Below are 13,537 nucleotides of genomic sequence, written 5' to 3' on the forward strand. Positions count from 1 at the left end.
TTTGTAGTACTTCAGATTTACCTTCTATTTTTATTCTGAGTGAGATCATAAGTAGAGTGCTCTGTGTAGAGTTAGGAAGACCTGGGTTCAAATCCTGCCATATGTACTTTTTTTTTTATGGGACCATCAGCAAGTCATTTACTTCTCATGCCCCAACTAATCCATTAGGAGTTCTCTGTTAGGTGACTGAACCTGTTGGAAATGTTGGTAGGAGTTCCTTAAGATGAAGAAATCACAGATTACTCCCCTAAATAATATGAACTAATTATAAATAATGTGAATGATAAATACTTTTACATAATAGGTATTTTCTCAGCATTAACCTTTTTATCCAAAGACAAAAGACTCCACTTTACCATGATACATTCCCATTTGGGATCCCAGCTCATGATTTAACAAATATAGGGAGTGCTCGCTTCGGCAGCACATATACTAAAATTGGAAAGATACAAAGAAGATTAGCATGGCCCCTGCGCAAGGATGACACGCAAATTCGTGAAGCGTTCCATATTTTTTTTCTCTTGTAACAGGATTAATGCAGAAATAGGATTAATGTTATTATGTGTATATGTATATATTTGTGTATATATATATGTATATGTATATAGATATATAGATATAACCTATATCAGATTATCTGCTGTCTAGGGGAGGGGAGGGAGGGAGAAAAATCTGAAATTGTAAAGCTTGTATAAACAAAAGTTGAGAACTATCTTTACATGTAATGGAAAAAATAAAATACCTTGTATGTAAAAAAAAAAGAAAAAGAAATAAAGAACAACTTAAATAGAAAAGAAAAACAAATATAGGGAGCTCCCTTATGGGAGAACCCCCTGTACCCTCACTGTTGTTCAGTTGTTTTTCAGTGGCAGCCTACTTTTTGTGACCCCATTTGGGGTTTTAGTGAAAAAGATGCCAGAGTGGCTTGCCATTTCCTTCTCCAGCTCATTTTACAGATGAGGAAACTGAAGCAAACAGGGCTAAGTATTAAGCCCAAGGGTCACACAAGTAGGCCAGATTTGAACTCATGAAGATGTCTTCCTGATTTCAAGGCTCTATCCAATGTGTCAGCTAGCTGCCTGCATCCCCCAATCCCTCCCAGTACCCTTATGGATCTGCAACCTTTCTGCAATTAAGAATCTTAGAGAGTTGTCTAGTCAAGGAGAGATTAAATGATGTGCTCAGAATTACCAGGTCTTAGTTCTTCCTGATTCCATACATTTCTATACACAGCCAGCCTTTTCTCTGATATACCAAGGTGCCTCTTGCCTTTTTTTTTTTTTTAGTGAGGCAATTGGGGTTAAGTGACTTGCCCAGGGTCACACAGCTAGTAAGTGTTAAGTGTCTAAGGCCGGATTTGAACTCAGGAATTCAGGTACTCCTGAATTCAGGGCCAGTGCTCTCTTCACTGTGCCACCTAGCTGCCTCCCTCTTGCTTTTTAAAACCAATCTCTATTATGCTGATTAGTAATCCTGAAACAGGAGCCAAACTGAACCCTTGGTTTATTCTCTCTCCACCAGCATACTCCAAAACATTTCACCAGCTTGTGGGGATAATCGACATTCTTTCAAATGTTGCTTAACATGGGTGGAGAACACAGGGAGCACACTAGCTTTAAATGAAGAATAATCTAGCTGTGAATAAGCATGAGGTTAGTCCCCTTCAGCATTTAGCCACACCCTAACCAATTATTCTCTAGGCATACCTGTAGCAGGTTGGTTAAAAATAAATAAATCTGTGGGTTGTCAAATTTTCTCCATCTATTTACAGAACTGCTATATAGAATTCTTGTTTTGAGTGTCTTTTTTTCTTGATAAAAGTATTTTTTTTCCAGTTACATGTAAAGACAGTTCTCAACATTTGTTTATACAAGCTTTCCAATTTCGGATTTTTCTCCCTCCCTCCCCATGACAGCAGGTAATCTGATATAGGTGTTTATATATATAATATTAAACACATTTCTGCATTAGTCATGTTATAAGAGAAGAATCAGAGCATTGAAGAAAAACCTCAAAATAGAAAAACAACAGCACCATAAATAAAAGACATAGTATGGTTCCATCAGCATCTATATTCCACAGTTTTTTTTTTCTGGATTTGGAGATCCCCTTCCATCATGAGTCCCCTGGAACTCTCCTGTACCATTGCATTGGTGAGAAGAATCTCGTCCATCACAGTTGATCAAAGAGATCATAAAAAGGGAAAAGGACCCACATGTACAAAAATATTTATAGCTGCTCTTTTTGTGGTGGTAAGGAATTGGAAATTGAGGGGTTGCCCATCAGTTGGGGAATGGCTGAACAAGTTGTGGTATATGAATGTAATGGATTTCTGTTGTGCTGTAAGAAATGATGAGCAGGAGGAGTTCAGATAAACCTGGATGGACTTGCATGAACATTGTACACAGTATCATCAACATTGTGTGTTGAGTGTCTTTTTTAAAAATCCTTGCTTTAGTCTTAAGAATATAGCAATGCCTTTGTTAATAACAAGGACACTTTCCAAAAGGCTTTTTCATGTCTTGGATAGTCTGTGATTTTGTGACCTGATTTGTGAGCCCCAATTCTGCTGATTAGTAAGTGTAGGATCTAGGGCAAGTTACTTGATTCCTTTGGGACTCTATTTCTTCATCTATAAAATGAAGGAGTTGGATTAGAAGAATTTCTTTATTTCTTTAGATGATTTCTTTAAGAAAATCTCTTCTAACTCTAATGATCCATTCTTGTATGAATCCATAATTTCCTCCCCATCTTCATAAGATTTAGAACTGTGATGTTTAAAATCTAATGGGTGTCCTAACCTGCCCCCCAGTTTTTTTGGGGGAAACTAGCTAAAATTTACTGATAAATTCAGCAAGGGTTTAGGCTTTTAAGTATTTATTAAAGTTTATTAGAAGTTAGTGAAGAGAGAGAGGATAAGAGCAGATATAGAATGGAAAACTCTAGCTTAGATCTATTTGGTATAGCCAGAGAGAAACCCTTGCTTTTCCTAGCAGCCCATGTGAAGTTCTGCTACCACACCAAAGCCTTGGATGAAAAGAGGTCTCTTTTTCTCTGTCTGCTCTTTTCTTCCCTCTCATTTCCTTCATAAATAATATGTTGCTATTTCTTTAAGTTTGTCAGGGCTCAAGGTATTCCAACCTGGACACTGCCTTTCAAAATATTTCTTTATTTCTGGTAAGGACTGGTATATAAAACGAGAACAGATAACATGGGTATTTCTAGAATCTAATGGGTCTAGTCTAGCATATTGTCTGACATGCTTACACAGTCTTTCATAGAATCTATTAGGTCTCTCATTAGGTTTTTGAACTGTATGTAAAATTTTTTTACCAGTTATCAGGTTTTCTAGCACAGGATTCCAGTGCCTTCAACAAAGTTTCCCTTGCTTCCTGCTTCCTATCAAAAGGCTCAGGGATGTTGGGGTCCCAGTCAGGGTCTTCTAAAGGTCATCCAATAGCAACTTTTCCTGATGTTTCTAAGGACTTTGCTTCAATTATTATATCATCTCTTTCCCCTGGATAATATTATTTCTATGAGATCAGTAACATCATTCCAAGTGGATGATATTCTCTAAAAATTGCCCTAAACTGGCTGATAACTGCTGTGGGATCTTCATCAAATTTAGGAATATTTTGTTTCCATGAAATCAAATCTTTGGGTGCAAAAGGTATGTATTGTCTGAGCTTTTGTATAGCACCTTTTTGATCATGGGTGAGGATTTCTTGAAGGGGAAAAATTTTGATCTTCTCTGTCTCCTCTACAGGTGAATCATTTCTTTTCTTATTTATTTGTTTGGTTGGCATAGAGGAAATAGAGGGAGAGATAATAGGAGTTAGGGCATTTGGAGTTTCGGTCTGAGAGGCCTTGCATTGAAACTCAGGCTTGGATTGAGTTGGGTCATTTGGCATTTCAGTCTGAGAAACAGGCTCAGATTTAAGCTGGGGCCTGGATCCTTAATCCCTGCTCACTCAGAACCAGATTTTCCAATAAAGTGAATGTTCATGTGGACTTTGGCATAGGATTCTTGGCAAATACTTGAATGTTTGGGGATTAAATGACCCATGTTTGGGCCATTCTTTCTGTAATGCTTTATGCCACATAAAACACAGTTCTATAAGCTTTCCCCTGGCCATGGTTGTTTTTGCTATAAGTTTTCCCTTATACCAATCCATGAGTAGCTTTCCTAATGGGGAATCCTGGGGAATAATACTCATTCTAATCTCCTTCATGACATTCAGAACTTTCCATACCACATAAAAAAGCCCAGCAAAACTAAGAATAAGAATAAAAAAAAATCATTAAATTCAAACTGACCAAGTGTCAACATGACCTTTTTCCCCTGCTTGATTAGCCAGGCTAAAGTTAGAAAAGGAGTACTTAGGAAATTTAAAAATCCATTTAAAATTTAAAGGGAAAACAGCCAGTACTTAGCAACAGTACTTTGGAATTTAAAGGGACAGGCTAGGGGAAAGTTTCTTACCCAAACGGATGATTAGAAGATCGAGGTTCAGCTTTCCTCTTCGTGGTCAGTCAAACTGTGATGTTTAAAATCTAATGTGGGTCCTAACCTGCGCCCCGCCCCCAGTTTTGGGGGGAAGCTGGCTAAAATTACTGATAAATTCAGCAAGAGTTTAGGTTTTTAATTATTTATTAAAGTGCATTAGAAGTTAGTGAAGAGAGAGAGAGGATAAGAGTAGATATCTTATAGAATGGAAAACCCTAGCTTAGATCTATTTGGTATAGCCAGAGAGAAACCTTTGCTTTTTCTAGCATCCCACTTGAAATTCTGCCACCATGCCAAAGAACTGAAGGAGCCTGAGAGGCCATTTAGTTCAAACCTTTCATTTTTTATGGAGGAAAAAACTGAGGCTCAGAGATTAAGCGACTTGCCCAAGGTCACACAACTGGTAAATAGTAAGAGTGGGGCTCTTACTCCTTCCCAGAATTCCTCCATGCCAAGTCTCTTCAGGGCACTTCCTCTCTTCTCCCCTTCCAGAAAAGGTACACTGTGTATGCCCAGACCTTAAAGAAGCAGAACAGAAATATGATGTGGACTGCTGTTAACCTAGATCAGTTACTTAATTTCTTTCTGCCTGGTTCATTTTCTATAAAATGTGCAAGATTTTTGGAATAAATAATCGATTCAAGCCACATGCTATTTAAATAATAATTATCATTGCACGCAAATGAACCACATCTGCATTTGACTTCGTGCCCACATATCTAGATACTTGCTCTTCCAATTAACTGACTGCTGCTACAATTTGTAAGAACAATTCTGTCTCCAGGTGCAAACTATTTTTACAATGGAGCATGCAGGAAGATGGGGTGAGAAGGAAGCTTTTTGGAGATTTTGACCTCGAATGATCCTGCTCAGCCACAGGAAATGTAGTTTCCCTTTCTTTAGTTTTTGTGTCATGCAGAAGGGGCTACTTTACAATCTCTCCACGGTTTCTATTTGGAAATTTACAAACTACTTTGCTCATGAACAAGGGTGAAAGTAGGTGGAGTCTGGCTGAAATAATATGGTCTGAGGGATTGCTAATGGGTTAAATCTGGAGGAATTTGGGTTCAAAATCTGACTCTTATTTGAACTATGTGACTATGGATAATAGTCTATAAAAAATTGCTCAAAAAAGATATGATGGGCAGCTAGGTGGCACAGTGCATAAAGCACCAGCCCTGGATTCAGGAGGACCTGAGTTCAAATCCGGCCTCAGACACTTGACACTTACTAGTTCTGTGACCTTGGGCAAATCACTTAATGCTCATTGCCCTGCCAAAAATTTTTTTAAAAAGTAATTTCTTGAAAGAAAAATTGATTCAAAAAAAGATATGAAAAGACATTCCCAGCTTATCCCTTTGTAGAGGTGAGAGGTCAACAGGTGCTACATATTGCACATATTTTTAGACTTTTTAATATATTGATTAGTTATGCTGCTTTTCCCTCTTTTTTGCCATTAATATACTATTCATCATATGGGATGGCTCTTTAGGATGGAGAGCTGGAAGGATACTAGCAGAAACTATAGTAATGTTAAAAAAAGACCAATAAAAACATATAATGGAATTATATATATAATTACTTCTTCTACTACTACTACTACTACGACTATGACTACTACTGCTGCGGCTGCTGGTACTACTACTACTACTGCTGCCTATTCTTGTTTGCTGCTGTTGCTGCTACTACTACCACTACCACCACCACCACCACTACCACTACCACCACCACTACCACTACCACCACACGTATTCCCTACCTTACAGGGCTGCTGTGAGGTTTAAATAAAACAATGCTATAAAGCAGGGTTGTCAAGCTCAAATAGAAAACAAATCCCTGCCTCATCTATATTGACTTAGAAAAATCACATATTAACATTATTTATGTTGTATTGCAGTTTTATTTATTTTGTTAAACATTTCCCAATTGTGTTTTTATCTAGTTCAGGTCTCACTCAGGAATTTTGCTGTTCCTTATGGCCGGCTAGTTGTGAGTTTGACACGTCTGCTCTTTTGTATAAACCAGACATACTATAGAAATGAATTGTATTTATCAATAGATCCATCTACTTTGCTTCCTGAAATAGTATAGGCTACAACCTCTCTATGATATAATAAGTAGGCTACCCTGCCTGAGAACAGTTTGAACTCAGGTTCGAGACTGAAATGAAATCATACCCTTATAGAATTCTGGGAGATACTGAGGGAATGATATTCAGCAAGAATAAAGTTTAATTCAGTTGGATACAACTTCCCTGTCTCTGAGTTGAACATGATGATTTGTTGTCAAAAGCTTGTAGAAGGACCCAGGAGTTTACTTGTTACTCTGGATGTTGTATTTAGGGCACTAGGAAGCTAGGATCACAACCCAAATCTTTAGTCCTCTGAGATATTTAACTATACCTTTTAAGGGGAAAACTAGTCCAGCCTACATAGGGCAGGGCCTTAGGATATTGCTCCAGCCGCACATGTCTTCTCATTCCTCTTTGTGTCTTGTCTATATCTGCTTGTACATCTTGTGCACAAGGACCAAGGCTCTAGCTCACCTGAGTGTCACCCAAGTGACACATTACTGTTGTTATCATTTTACTCTTGTCACTTGACTAGCCAACCTCTGGTCATATATGTCTTTGATGAATTATTTTGGACTCATCTGTCTAAAGTCATCCATTTCCAATGTGATCCAGTCTTTTTTTTTGACGGATCTGGAATTTCATGATATTGGGGAACTCAACACAATGAAATGCCCGCTTACAAAATCAACTTACCTCAGTTTCTACTCTTGCAAACAATGGGTGGTTCCAGTGAATTTCTCAGGGTTACCTATTCAAACTTGACCTCAGCCCAGGTCTTCCTGACTCCAATGCCAGTGTCAGACCACTAGACAACATTGCTTCCTTCCAGCCTATCTACTATTAGAGGAAGGATCTTATTTCCAGAAAATCCTGGTAAAAACCATAATCATAACCCAGGCATGTGTTTGAGAATGCACAATACTCCTAATGTGGAGATGCTCTCGAAGTGCCTTTGGAGCACGTCTAGATTGCCTTAACATGGAGACCTCTGCATCTCCTACCATGTTGGTGGAGATGGCCTCCTTTCATTGACTGTCTGCATCTTTAAAACTGGGGAAACTTAGCCAATCACATTCTTTTTCTGCCATTCTCTTCCTGCTTCTCTTTTTGGATATGTCCAGAGGGTAAAGATTCCACTTCATTCATAACAGATACCATGAACTGAAATGGTGAAAGGGGAGGTGTTCCCCTGCCCCTTTCTCCCTCTCTTACCTCAGCTCCAGCTCCAAGGAATGGGCCTGGGGTGATTGTTTCTGTTCTCTGTAGTTTGTCCTCACTTTCAGGTGCCATAGGTGATCCCCATGTGCCCTGTGAGTTTGGGCATTGGAGCTGGGATTGTAGGCAGGAAGGTGCAGTGGCCAGCCCACCATGAAAGCCCTGAGAAGCCAGCATGCCCGTAATTGAGCATAAGTGGGATTTGTGGATTTGGAACTGGGATTATGATCCCTAGGAACTGAACTAAACTATGAACCTAATCTCTTCTCCTTCCCAGAGACTGGGATTATGCCTCTCATGTGGTTGGAGGAGTAAATTTGTAAATTTGTGATTTTCTTTTGAAGTAACTATTTCTTTTTTAATGTAAACCATCACCACATTAGTCATTTTGTACAAGAAAGCTCAAATAAAATAGGAAAAAAAATGAAAGAAAGTGAACAGTAGTACGCTATAGTCTGTATTCAATTAATATCAGTTCTATTTTGGAGGTGATAGTATGCTTCATTGTTAGTCTTGGAATTGGTCCTGGGTTAATTGCATTGCTGACAATAGTTAAGTTCATTCACAATCTTCATTCAACAATCTTGCTGTCACTGTGTATAACACTCTCCTGGTTTTGCTTACTTCATTATATATCAGTTCATATAAGTTTTTCTAGGCCTCTCTGAAAACCATCTGCTTGTCATTTTTTATAGTACAATAATATTGCATTGCAATCATTATGGCATTGCTTGAAGTTACTATTTCTTTATAAAAGCTAATGATGCTAGCAGTGATATAACAGAACTGTGATTCAGAGGACTACACCCCTACACTGAAGGGACTACAATTGGTGGGAGTTGGGTGCCTAGATATCTTGATCCCACTTTAGAGTTAGGGAGGAGGGGGTGAAAAATGTAACACATTTGGCTAGGATGTATTATGCATATATTACCTGTAGTTGTCTTAGCCTTTTCCCATTAGCGTTCTAGCTGATGTTAATTGGCCTCATTAGCTGGCTGATATTTGGACCATGTGAGAAGGTAAGATACAGAAAAAGCTAGTTTCACTTATGAAGCAGATGGTAGTGGAGTATGTGGAATCAGAGGATTTTGGTTCAAGTCTTAGTCCTTCCCTTACCTTACTATGTGACTTGACGAATCTTTTCTCAACTGCAGTTTCTCCATCTGTAAAATGGAAATAATAATATTTTACTACCTTACCTTATGGGGTGGTGGTGAGAAAAGTTCTTTGTAGACCTTTAAGTGCTATTAGTAAATAGGAGTTATTATTTTTAATGAGCCCTAGATATTCCACTCATTAGGAAGTCTTATGTATCCATCTGGGATAAACATGGGCAGACGTACACTAAAAGATTTTGTCACATTTTTGACTTGAACCATGCCTGCTATGAGACAAGTCTCAGAGCAGAACTTTTTCATGAGTCTTGAATCGCAAAATTTTATTGTCTCAAGAACTTTGGCTAGGTTGTCCCTAGCAACAGAAGCTTACAATTTGGTGACTATATGTCTTGCTGGTGGAAGGAAGGGATTGTGGCCTCCCTGCTTGATGGTTTCTAAATCTGGCCAACATTTCCAACATTTATGTGGTTCCTTTACCTTTTTGGATAATGAAATGTAAACTCAAGAAAATAATGGATATAGCATGTTCTACTTCTGGTATATTTCCTTGCTTAATGTAACTTGGGTGTGGGTTTAATAGAGCTTTAAATATGCTAATACTCCAGGGACTGGTGATGTCATTGACATGGGTATTCCTTCAATGATGAAGATTATAAACTATCCATGCCTGCCCATCTGTGTATGACTTTTGTACATAGTCTCACTTAATTTCACCACATGTGATCTACCCAATGTGATGGGAGCATCCATAGCTTTCTGCTGAAAAAAAAAAAACATTATTAATCTTTAACTAGCCTCAAGGCATATGCTAATGGAGAGATAGAATTGATATTTATGTAGCACCTGCCATATATCATCTCATTTGAGCTTCACAAAAAAAGCAAGAGCTATGTCCCATTGTTGACACTTTACAAAAAGAATAACGAACTAAGGTTCAAAGAGATTAAATGATTTTCTCATTGTTACATGCCTAGTAAGTGTTTGAACATAGATCTCTCCTGACTCCTAGTCTGGTAACTTGTTTCTCTCTAATATGGGGGAGAATGATAAGTACAATAGGAAGGCAAAAATAAAAAGTTATCTTGAGTTGTACAGAACTTTAGCTGGGTATAATTTTAGATGAGAAAATATTTGCTTTATTATTGGATGAATTATTTACATTATTAAAACAAATGATTAAAAGTAAATTAATTAGTATAAATTAAACTTTATTTAATATATAATATAATTACAACAGAAGTTATAAAATTATAAAATGTAAATGATTATTAAAAGCCTTATTTTCTATGATTATCAATAAATATCCTCAGAGCTTTAACTAGAAATATGTACTTGGGCTTTGCTCCAGGGCACTGTGAAGGTTAGAGGACTCTGATAGCATGTCTGTACTCTAGCATGTAGACAAATAAAAACTGACAAAATACCTTTTAGTAGTAATAATTAAAGTGGGAAGCTACGATGATAGCATGTTTTCTCCAGATCATGTCCAACTCCTTCTCACCACACTCTATATCCTTCCTTGAAAATCTCAATATCTTGGGGTCTCTAACTATGAGACTGGTGTTCCAGGGGACTATATTTCACAATGGAATGATATCCTCAGTTCTATCCATTCATGGCACCTTGTTTTTCCTGTCAAGAGGTTTCTTTTCTCTCCTCCCCACCCCTGCCAGACTCCCAATACCTAATTTCTCTTAAAAAAGTTCATTTATAAGTGTTTTTCAATTTTCTTGCCCTGGGCACTAAAATTGCTGTTTATGACTCTGATAATAGTTGATTTTTATTAAGCCCTTTGAAGTTGTGCAAGGCCTATGCATCTTAAGTACTTGATAAATATTTGTCAAATTGAATTGGAAGCAGAAAGACTCAGAGACATAGAGAGAATGTCCAGACATGTGGATTGATGTCAATTTCAATAAGGAAGAAGCAAATGAGGAATCCTAGTTTTGCATCCAGACTGGTTCCTGAAGAGAGGAACAGTGGTGTGGTCAGCAGCATCATCAACTGCTTGACAACTGAACAGAAGAAATTCCAGAATAAACCAAGCCCTGAATGATAAAGATAGGTGATGAGATATAGACATTCTGGTCTTTGTTTGGATAGAATACTGATTACCACCCTTCTAGAACCCTCCTTGGACTTTCAGCATGCTAATTCTCATAATCCTCCAAATGGGGCAGTGGGTATCATCTTTATTCTTCAGACGAGGAAATTGAAATGTAGAGGTCAAATTATTTGCCAGAGGTTACAGAGCCAATCAGTGGTAGAGATGAACAAAGTGTTTAAATTATGGGAGGCAAAGGTAATTAACAATCAGGATTATCAAAGAACTATTTTACTGCAGTTTAATGCCAAATCTGTTGTTATACAATTTGTTGGATCCACCTTGCCAGTGGATCAGACAGACACACTGCTGTATGATGTGAGTTAAGCCTTTTGAGTAGGAACATGTCACGTTCTAGGAAGCAGTTGTAGTAATCCAGGCATGAGGTAGTGAGGCCCTGGATCAGGGTGATGATCAATCCATTCTGCTAACATTACTGTTAGATTGGTCTTCTGTGAACTGCTTGGTGGGGGCAGGGAGTGGCATGTCACCCTTTCCCTACCCCCCAGCCCCAGCCAAAAAACCTTTAAGTGATGCCCTATTTCCTATCACTCATGTAAATCTGTTTCCTTAGATTCTTCTGTTATGTAGATCCACCCTACATCCCCAACTGCTCTTCACCTTTCTGCTGTCTTCATTCTAGTGACATCAATCTCTTCAGTGTTCTAGCATCCACATTATGTCCATGTGTCCTTAAGTTAACGGTTGATATTACAAAAAAGACTTACCATTTCACAAGAATTTAAATACATTTCCTCATTTGATCCTCACAACTTGACATAGGTAATAGAAGTATTATTATCTTTATGTATAAATGAGGAAACTAAAGCCCAAGCAGCTTGTCCAAGATGAATGACACAGCTACTAAAAGATAGAGGACAGGTTCAATCCCAGGTCCTTTGATTTCAAATCCAATTTTCTTTCTTTTTTTCGTTCACAGGGCAATGAGGGTTAAATGACTTGCCCAGGCCCCACAGCTAGTAAGTGTCAAGTGTCCTGAGGTTAGATTTGAACTCAGGTCCTCCTGAATCCAGGGCTGGCGCCACTTAGCTGCCCCCTAAAGTTTTCTTTCTACTGTAAACTTCTGGGCCCCTTACATGGAATGTTCTCCCCTCTCCCTCTTCTCCTTAGCCAGATATTACCCATCGTTTAAGTCTCAGCTCAAACCCCACTCTTTATATTTGTCTCTTCCTAACTCTTAGCGTCTTCATTTAACCTTCCTCTCTGAATAGCATTTATAATCAGTATTGCACAATTTATCCTTTAATTATAAACCCTTTAAGTCTGTATTGTTCCCTATCATTTCAAAGGCTCATGGATTTAGAGCTAGAAGGAAACAATGATCATCTAATACAATCCTAACCTCACCCCTTCTATTTTATACATGAGGAAACCGAGGTCCAGAGTCTCACACCACTACTGAAGGTCATTATTTTCAACCTTTTTACAAAGTGCTTTGCCAGAGCCTCACAAATGTAGCAAGGTTTTAGGGAAGTCACATAGATTGTCATTATTATTCATTTCTAACTTGTGGTCAGTTTTCTATTGCTTCCTTTGTACCTACGAAGAAATTTGTTTTCTGGCCATTTAAAATAAAATATGAATCTTCCTCTCCTTTTTTTTTTTTTGGTCTGAACACCCTTCTTTGATCAGTTCTTAATTACTGCTCTATCAAGGGTCAGCAACTACATATTACTTCCCCAAAGTCACACAAAGTAAATGTATTATTCTGTCTCCTCAACTAGACTGTAAAATCCTTGGGCATTTACTTCTGAATGACCAACAGAACTCAGTCCAAGATGAGCACTCAAAAACACTTGTTGATCGATCGATTAGTTTTAGTCCCCAGGCATTATTGATTCTCTAGATCAGGGGTTCTTAATCTTGTCTCTGTGAACATTTTTAAAAGGGTTTTTTGATAACAGTATTTAATATTAGTGGATTCCCTTGTAAACCTATATATTTTACTTTGCTGCATAAATCCATGCGTTTACAAACATTATTCTGAAGATAAGGTCATAAGCTTCTACAAGACTTCCAAAAGGTGTCAAAAAAATTTAAGTAACTGCTCCAGATCAGAGACGTCAAACATGGAAATGGTGAGTGGCACCAGTGAGGTGGGATCCCTATTAAAATATAGTTCCTATCTGATTTTTATGTGTTGAGGAATTAATTTAAAAAAAAAAGTCAAGCTGCAGCCTGTGAAGATCCTTAATTGTGGTTCAGTGGACCCATTTCTATTTGAGTTTGACACCATTGCTGAAGATCATTATTTCCCATCTTTGTACAAAAAGATTCCTGTAGAGCCTCAGAACTGTAGCAAAGTTTCAGGAAAGTCATATAGGTTGGAAGAAGCATGATCACTGTTATTGTTACTCATTTCCAACAACACGGGGCCTTGGTGTGCTATTGTTCCCATTATAATTACTAAGAAATCTACTTTCTGGACTTTTAAATAAAATTTGAACCTCCTCCTTCCCCTCTTCCCTGTTTTTTCCTTGTCTGAAACACCTTCC

The 13,537-nt window shown here is 37.9% G+C and overlaps 1 non-coding gene across 1 annotated transcript; it reads left to right on the forward strand.

Moving 5' to 3' along the window:
• Positions 1–408: 408 nt before the first annotated feature.
• On the forward strand, positions 409–515 carry LOC122737454. Its single transcript, XR_006354288.1, has one exon. It is a non-coding gene; the product is annotated as a U6 spliceosomal RNA (small nuclear RNA).
• The last annotated feature ends 13,022 nt before the right edge of the window (positions 516–13,537 follow it).

The sequence above is a fragment of the Dromiciops gliroides genome, chromosome 1 (genome assembly GCF_019393635.1).
Source record: "Dromiciops gliroides isolate mDroGli1 chromosome 1, mDroGli1.pri, whole genome shotgun sequence".
Lineage (NCBI taxonomy): Eukaryota > Metazoa > Chordata > Mammalia > Microbiotheria > Microbiotheriidae > Dromiciops > Dromiciops gliroides.